Source organism: Beta vulgaris, chromosome 2, assembly GCF_026745355.1.
Source record: "Beta vulgaris subsp. vulgaris cultivar EL10 chromosome 2, EL10.2, whole genome shotgun sequence".
NCBI classification, from domain to species: Eukaryota; Viridiplantae; Streptophyta; class Magnoliopsida; order Caryophyllales; family Amaranthaceae; genus Beta; species Beta vulgaris.
Genome location: NC_079203.1, coordinates 40,500,627 through 40,510,440, shown reverse-complemented (window position 1 = coordinate 40,510,440; position 9,814 = coordinate 40,500,627).

The window sequence follows — 9,814 nt, the reverse complement described above, 5'->3', positions numbered from 1 at the left end:
GATTTATTGATGCAAGCATATGGATGGGAACTTTATTTATTAATTCACATAGGGGAATTAATATATGTTATAGAGATTGAATAATGTTATTCTTGTGTTCCCTTATAAGTATTATGTTCACTGCTTTATGAGGACTGTGGGCCTTATTTGGTAAGTTGAAAAATTATGTCTTTCTAAAGGTAAGTTGAATTGTTGGCTAGGTTCAACAAATAAGAAGAATTGAGATTAAAGGAAAATAATCTTGGGTTGTAAGTTGTGATCACTTATTAAATCCTGAGATAAAAGTAATAACAAGTAATAAATGGTAATTAACGTAAAGTGTAACGAGAATAGTTGTAGACTTTAGACTTGTGCACGTCTAGAGTTGGACATTAGGAGTTGGAGTACATGGTGGTAGCCCATAGATGAATTGATCACCATCCCTATTTTTATTATTATTTTTCAAAGGTTCCTCGATATCGCAGGTCATTCTGGAATGCGTGGTAGCTCCCATATTTCGTATTGTCTTCTTAATGAAGGCATTGGTGATAGGACAACTCAGGTCCAATAACTATTCCATTTGAGTATTAAAAAGAATGTTCAGAGTTTAGTTCAGTAAAAGTTGTCTGCAGAATGTTATATGATCGATTATATTATTATTTATCCCTACATATTATTTATTTAGTGTCATGTTAGGAATGCTTATGTTTTAGTATGTAGTACTCAGCTTTGCTGATTACGTGCTTTGTTTGTGATTGTGATCATGGCTTTGCCTTATTGATCTTGTGATGACCCATTTTGGTGAGCAGATTCAGTAATACCATTGACATTACAGGTTCACAGATGTGCATCATTGGGAATCTGGAATAAAGAGAATGTGTAACTGGTATATTATATTTTTCTGCATTAGTAGGAACATTCATTATTAAGTTGGTTTGAATAAGACTCATTTAGATTTGTTGATTTTTGAATACTTATTTATTTATTTACTTATAATAAAAGGTTAAAGTTTAGTTATATTTTTCCGCTGCAAAATTCTGAATAAGCCGATACGTTATCACACGGGAGATAATACTTGGGTAATTCTCTACTTTTACATTATAAAGTATTTATGAAAAGAGAGAATTATCGGGGTGTTACACAAACATAGCTGAAAACATCACTGAAGTGATAGCTAATCAAGAAACCAAGTAGAGTGAGACCGATAACTTTGGTGAGGTCTTTAAGAGGATAGTAGTTGTTAAACCTCCGACTTACCATAGGAAAGAGGACCCATGTAGCTTAGAAAAGTGGATCCGAGAATTCGATAAGTTTTTTGATGCCATAGTGGTGCCCTGAAAACCTTAGAGTTAATAATGTTGTTTATTATTTGAGAGATGAGGCAGACCTATGGTGGAAACAAAGGAAAGATGATCATTTAGAGGATCCGAACTTTGGGTGGAACAAGTTCAAAGATGCCTTGAGGATAAAGTTTTATCCTCCGTACTTAAGGAAGTAAAGGGCTATGGAGTTCACCAATCTCAGGATGGGGACTATGTCTGTTAATGAGTATTATAGCAAATTTTTGGAGTTAATGAGGTTCGCACCTGAGATAGTACCATTTGAGACTTTGAAGGCACAAAGGTTAGAGCAAGGGTTAACCTTAACTCTCCAAAGTAAGTGGAAAGGTGTAACTTTTCAGACTCTTGATGAAAATTATGGTAGCGTTGATCACTTATATGTATGGGAGTAAAGGATGAGAGCTTGAAGGGACCTCCTCTAAGGAAAAGAGGAAGTATAACAACAATGCGAACCAACAAAGTAGAGGTAAGAAGCCTAAGCCTAATGGTGGATTTAACCAAACTGAGAAAGACAATGGGTACTCTAGTTGGAAGCCTAATGGGAACCAAAGGAATGGGAAGAAAGCTGAGACAACCTTGTTCTACAAAAGGTGTGATAAGAACCACCCTGGAAAGGATTGTCAGGGCAACTTGGTGACATGCCATTATTGTTAGAAATTGGGGCACCGGGAGTATGAGTGCTTTAGAAAAGCTGGTGGAGTACCTACAGTCAGACCTGACACGATAAGGTCCCTCAAAATGATCAACTTAAGTTAGGTTCTTCCGTTGCTTGTGTTAACCATGGATGTAAAATCGGTCTAAAGGCTGAGTTTTCGCCATAAACCGACGTGAGGCTCAGAATGTTCCCGAGGTAGTATTTAGGATATGTTTCATTAATTATCTGTATATCAAAGTTTTATTCGATTTCAGAGCATCTCATTCATTTATTTCTACCACTTGAGTAGAAAAGCTCCAGTTAAGCAATCAAGTGTCTATTTCATTAGAAATTGCATTGCCATCAGGGGAAATGTTTATTTGTACTAGTTTGTATAGTCAAGTACCTTTAGTGATAGTTGGGGTGAATTTTTCATCTGACTTAGTTGAGTTTGACTTCTCAGACCCGATGTAGTTTTGGGGATAGATTGGTTGGGAAGATTCAAGGCTCGGGTTGATTGTGAGGCCCAAAGGGTGTCCTTAGTCGGCTCTAAGAAAGAAAGGGTGACTTATAGGAAGCTTGGGAAGGAGAATGGAGTGAAGATAGTATCTGGGATGAGAATTTAATCTTGTGCGAAAAAGGAGTGGCCGTTATTCTTATGTGGAGTTAAGAGGATTGAAAAGGAAGATGAGAATAGGGAGGTTCCGGTTCTATATGAGTTTTGTGATGTGTTTCCTGAAAGGATACCGCGTATACCACCTGTTAGGGACCTTGAGTTTAACATAGACTTAATGTCAGGAATCAGACCTATTCCAAAGGCTCCGTATAGAATGGCTCCAGCTGAGATGAAAGATTTAAAAGTTCAGTTGGAGGAGTTGTTGGAAAAAGGGTATATAAGACCTAGTTCGTCTCCTTGGGGTGCACCTGTATTGTTCGTGAAAAATAAAGATGGTAGCTTGAGGTTGTGCATTGATTACCGGGAGTTGAACAATGTGACGATCAAGAATAAGTATCCGCTTATGAGAATAGATGATTTATTTGATCAGTTGAAAGGAGCCGGAATTTTCTCAAAGATAGATTTGCGGTCAGGATCACCAATTGAGTATTGCTGAGGGTGATAATCCTAAGACTATGTTTAGGATGCGTTATGGTCACTATGAGTTCACAGTGATGTCGTTTGCTCTGACAAGCACACCTCCAATGTTCATGGTTGATGCATAGAATTTTTAGGCCATACTTGGAAAAATATGTGGTTCTGTTTATAGATGATATTATGATATATTCGAAGGATAAGAGTAGTCATGAGTTGCATTTGTGGAAAGTTTTGTCGACCATGAGAGAGAATAAGTTGTACGCCAAAGCTCTCTAAGGGTGCGTTCTGTTCAACTTAAAAAATTAAGTTTCAGGTCCAATAAGTTCAGATAAGTTCAGATAAGTTCAGATAAGTTGCAATAAGGTCTAATAAGTGCAATAAGTTCCATAAGGTCTAATAAGGTCCAATAAGTTCCAATCAGGTGCAATAAGTTCCAATCAGGTGTAATAAGTTCCAATCAGGTCTAATAAGGTCCAATAAGTTCCAATCAGGTCTAATAAGGTCCAATAAGGTCCAAATAGTCAATGTTTAATAAACATTTGTATTATTGTCCACTATTTTGTTATTCATAATTTCATATCACTATTAGCGGATTATGTTATTATTAGAATTTTAATTAAAGTACCACAATGATTATATAGTATTATACTTGTATTAGTGTCTATTATTTTATTATTTATTTGTATTAATTTTATTAGCGGATTATGTACTAGTATTTTATAAAATTAATTTTTTGATTTTCTACTAGTATTTTATAAAATTAATTTTTGATTTTCTACTAGTATTTTATAAAATTAAAACAATACTATTAAATATATTAGTGATGAAAGTTATGTATAGGCAAATATATAAATAGTAATTTTTTTGTTAAATTAATTATCATAACAGATAATTAATAATCATTATTTTTTAAAGGACGAATTATAATAATTATTATTCCATAAAAAATTTTGAGGGGTAGTATTTACGTTAGTGGTAATATTTATGTTATTCATGGTCAATATTTTTGTCTAATAAGGTCAAATAAGTTTCAATCAGGTTCAATAAGGTTCAATCAGGTCCAATAAGGTCTAATAAGTTTCAATCAGGGTCAATAAGTTCCAATAAGGTCCAATAAGGTCAATCAGGTTCAATCAGGTCCAATAAGTTCCAATCAGGTTCAATCAGGTCCAATAAGTTGAATCAGGTCCAATCAGGTTTAATAAGTTCCAATAAGTTCAGTTCAGGTTCAATAAGTTCAGTTCAGATAAGTTCCAATAAGTTCAGGTCCAATAAGTTGAATAGAACGCACCCTAAGGGTGCGTTCTGTTCAACTTAAAAAATTAAGTTTCAGGTCCAATAAGTTCAGATAAGTTCAGATAAGTTACAATAAGGTCTAATAAGTGCAATAAGGTCTAATAAGGTCCAATAAGTTCCAATCAGGTGCAATAAGTTCCAATCAGGTCTAATAAGGTCCAATAAGTTCCAATCAGGTCTAATAAGGTCCAATAAGGTCCAAATAGTCAATGTTTAATAAACATTTGTATTATTGTCCACTATTTTGTTATTCATAATTTCATATCACGATTAGCGGATTATGTTATTATTAGAATTTTAATTAAAGTACCACAATGATTATATAGTATTATACTTGTATTAGTGTCTATTATTTTATTATTATTTGTATTATGTCTATTATTTTATTATTTTATTATTTATTTGTATTATGTCTATTATTTTATTATTCATATTACTATTAGCTGATTATGTTATTATTAGAATTTTTTATTAAAGTACCACAATGTATAGTATTATACTTGTATTATTGTCTATTATTTGATTATTCATATTGCTATTGAATAATATTATAATCATGGTCAAATAATTAAGGTTAACAATAATAATAATTATTATTATAATTACAAATATGTGAGAGGTGTTGAAGCTACTGTGTTGAGAAGAAAGGAGAAGAAAGGAGAAGTAATGAGAAGAAATCTGAGAGGTGTTGAAGCTACTGTGACTTTGAACATTTTTTTCTCTTTCTTCTAGTAACATTCAAATAAATGAAAGGTGAAGAAAGCTGAAGAAATGAAAGAAGGAGTTGTTGTTAGCAATAAATGTTCAGCTTATTTTCATTGATTAGGAAAAGGAGAATCAGGCCCATAATCAAGCCCTTTACAATGAAAGTTCACTGCCTTTTGCTCAGCTTAGATTAGTAACTACTAGTATTTTATAAAATTAATTTTGTGATTTTCTACTAGTGTTTTATAAAATTAAAACAATACTATTAGATATATTAGTGATGAAAGTTATGTATAGGCAAATATATAAATAGTAATTTTTTTGTTAAATTAATTATCATAAGAGATAATTAATAATCATTATTTTTTTAAAGGACGAATTATAATAATTATTATTCCATAAAAAATTTTGAGGGGTAGTATTTACGTTAGTGGTAATATTTATGTTATTCATGTTCAATGTTTTTGTCTAATAAGGTCAAATAAGTTTCAATCAGGTTCAATAAGGTCTAATAAGTTTCAATCAGGTCCAATAAGGTCTAATAAGTTTCAATCAGGGTCAATAAGTTCCAAAAAGGTCCAATAAGGTCAATCAGGTTCAATCAGGTCCAATAAGTTCCAATCAGGTTCAATCAGGTCCAATAAGTTGAATCAGGTCCAATCAGGTTTAATAAGTTCCAATAAGTTCAGTTCAGGTTCAATAAGTTCAGTTCAGATAAGTTCCAATAAGTTCAGGTCCAATAAGTTGAATAGAACGCACCCTAAGTGTGAGTTTTGGTTGGATGAGGTTGCATTCTAGGACATGTTATCTCAAAGGAAGGAGTTTTGGTGGATCCTGCTAAGATTCAAGCAGTGCGCGAGTGGCCAACACCGAATACGGTGTCTGATATAAGGAGTTCTCTTGGGTTAGCTGGTTACCATCGAAGATTTGTGAAGGATTTTCTCGAAGATAATGAGAATAATGACTAGCCTGATGAAGAAAGAATGTAAGTTTGTCTAGACTCCAAAGTGTTAGGAAATTTTTTCGGCATTGAAGGAAAGGTTGACTACAACACCTATTTTGGCTTTACCTGACGAGAGTCAGCAGTGTGATGTTTACAATTAGGGGTGATAATGAGCCTGGGTGGCTCGCAAACTATTCGAGCTCGGCTCGGTCAAAGCTCGGCTCGAGAGGGCTCGACTCGAGTTCGGGATCGGCTTGAGACTTTAACGAGTCGAGCCGAGCCTCCTTAAGTTCGGCTCGAAAGTTTGTGAACAAGCTCGAAAATATTTTAGATAGTTTTATGTAAAATAGTAATGTCCCACATCGATAGAGAAAGAACACACCAACCTTGTTTTCCCTATATAATCTTATTAGTCTTTAAGTCTTTAATTATACTTCTTGTTTGATTTGTGTTATTTATAATGTTGGACTTTATATGAAGTCCTCCATTTGTAAATATAAAATTAATTCTAATACTATTTTTTTTTTAGTGAGGCCAACAACATTTGCAAATTAATTAGAACATGCAAACTCCTCTTGCTAAACATAGTTACGTTGAACTCCCACATCAAGAGGAAGTAATAGAACAACATTGAACTGTAGCACCCAGCCAACAACAAATTTTTTTTGTGATTTTAGAACTCCCACATCGGAGAGGAAACAAGGGCCACAAGGGACTGATGCTTTTAAAAGACTTGTATAGAGTTGAATGGAGTTATGGATGATGGGCCTTGTATATTGAATAACAATAAGCCTGACTTCCATTTTTGTCAAGAGTTTGACAAGATTTCATTAGGCTATATTCATATCAAAGCCCGGTGAAAATGGGTCAAGTTGAAACCTTTTTTTTTTGTTTAAAGTTCGGATTTCTCGAGTCGAGCTTGGGTTTGATTTTTTCGAGCCCGAGCCGGGCCCAGATTTTCGAGCTCGAGCCGAGCTCGGACCTTTACATTCTCGAGCCGAGCCAAGCCTGGTCCTGTTCGGTCTCGATTCGGCTCGTTAACACCCCTATTTACAATGATGCTTCAGAATTTGGGATAGGGTGTGTATTGATGCAGAATAGGAAGGTCATCGCTTATGCTTCTAGGTAGGTAAAACCATATGAGGTGAATATCCAACACATGATCTTGAATTAGCTGCAATAGTGTTTGCTTTGAAGATATGGCGACACTATTTATATGGGGCAACGTGTAAGTTGTACACGAATCATGAGAGCTTAAAGTATATTTTCACTAGGAAGGAGTTGAACATGAGGCAGGGGAGGTGGTTGGAGTTGATCAAGGATATTGATTTGAAAATGCAGTATCATGAAGGGAAAGCTAATGTTGTTGTTGATGCATTGAGTCGAAAGTCAAGTCATTCAATTAATACAATGGTGCTGTTGAGTCAGTTATGTGTAGATTTTGAGAAACTGTCATTGGAAGTACTGGAAGAAGGAGGTATTGAAGAATTGTTAGGTTTTTTGTCAGTTCAACCCTTGATCTATGATAAGATTGAGGAGGGTCAATCAAAGGATGAAAAGTTAGAAAAGATTCAAGAAAAGATACGGGATGGTCAGGTGTTGGATTTCCATATAGCTGATGATGGAAGTATCTGGTTCAAGAGGAGGTGATTTTTACCAAGTAATAAAGAAGAGTTCAAGCGGAAACTAATGGAAGAAGCTTATATCTCACCTTATTCAGTACACGCAGGTGGTGATAAGTTGTATAAGGACATGAAGCAAATGTTCTGGTGACCAAACATGAAGCGAGATGTAGCAGAGTTTGTGGCTAAGTGTCTCACATGCCAAAAGGTCAAGTTTGAGCACAAGAGGCCGCAATGGAAGGTTCGGCCTCTAGATATTCCGAGTTGAAGATGGGATTCCATATTAATGGATTTGGTGTCTGCATTATCAAGAACTAAGGCCGAAAATGATGCAATTTGGGTAGTGGTAGATCGTTTACTAAATCCGCAACTTTCATACCTATGAAGAATACTTGATCGATGGATCAATTAGCTAAAGCATATGTGAAGTGGGTGGTGAAATATCATGGTGTGCCTAAGGACATTGTTTCCGATTGTGATTCATGGTTCTTGTCCAAATTTTAAAGAGTTTGCAGATGGCTTTGGGAACTAATTTGTTAAATTAATGAGTACAACTTTTCATTCGGCTACAGATGGGAAAACCAAAAGAACAATTTAGACTTTAGAAGATATGTTGCGATCTTGTGTTATGTAGTATCAGGGTTCGTGGGAGGATTTCTTGGATTTTATAGAATTTTCCTATAACAATTGTCATCATGTAAGTATTCGTATGGCTCCGTTTGAGGCTTCATATGGTCGAAAGTGTAGAAGTCCAATCTGCTGGAATGATATTAGTGAACCCGTGGTACTCGGACCCGAGTTCCTCGAAGAGACGGTGAAGCAAGTGAAAGTGATTCAAGAAAAGACCAAGGCAGCTCAAGATCGGCAAAGAGTTATGCTGATTTGAAGCGAAGGATGAAGAGTTTCAGGTTGGGGAGAAGGTATTGTTGAAGATATATCCAATGAAAGAGGTGATGCAATTTGGAAAGAAGGGAAATTTAAGTCCAAAGTATATCGGGCCATATGAGGTGTTAAAGAAGATCAGGAAAGTATGATATAAGTTGAATTTACCAAATGATTTTAAGTCGAGTCCATGATGTTTTCCATATATCTCAATTAAGGAAGTATATTCTCAATGTGTCTCATGTGCTGCAACTTGAGACCATTGGATTAGATGATAGTTTGACTTACGAGAAAGACCTGTAAGAATCCTTGATAGTAAAGTTAGATGTGCTCGGACTAAGGATGTAAGATTAGTCAAAATATTATGGTCAAACTATCAGACTGAGGAAGCAACATGAGAAGTGGAAGCGGATATGCGCAAGAAATATTCGGTGTTGTTTTCCGATGTTAGTGGTCGAGTTACGGGGTCGTAACTCCTTTTAAGGGGGTAGAATGCGATAGAGTTTCACGCTTTCACTATAGTTATTGCATTTTAGCTTGTTTTTGAGTCATTATATGCATGTTAGACATGAGCATTTGAGTTAGAAACTGCAATTTTGAGATTTTAATCCGTTTTTGGAAAATGACTTTTTGTCTTAAGTTTCGAGGTCAAACTTTTTTAAGAGGGGGTAGACTGTAATACCCATATTTTAGTATTTATTTAAACAATTAAATATTTATTTTATATTTATTTTCTAAAAAAATATTTTAAGGAAAGGGTATTTTAGTATTTTCGCTGGTTTTAAATTATTTTGGGGGGAATATGGCGCCAAAATTGGATTTGGTAAGATTTTGGTGTTAAATCCTAGTCAAAAAATTTCAGAAAACCAAAAAAAAAAGAAAAAAAAAATTGGGCCATATTTTCCTACGGGATTTTATGGTGGTTGGAGGGAGTTTTATTTTCCTATAACTTCCAATTTAATGATGGAGGTTACAAATCATGGTTTAATCTCCTAATTTATGGTGGAGGTTACAGACTATTTAATTTTAGAAATTAAGTACTACTCATTCTACTCCTATAAATACCCATACCTTAAGCCATCTTTTTCACACAAAAACTTTGGAGAATCCATTCTCTCTTATTTCAAGGTTTTTCTTTCTCTTCTTATCTATTCTAGTTTTAAATTGTTTTAAATAAGTCAACCTTTGCGCGGTCTTCCCATTTTAAGTTTACCTTTTGATTATCTCTGATTGAGTTAGATTTGTATGTTTGCTTTCTTCTATTGAGTTTTAACCTGTTTGTGAGTTGTTTAGTAGGCTACTCATGATGCGTGTTACGAT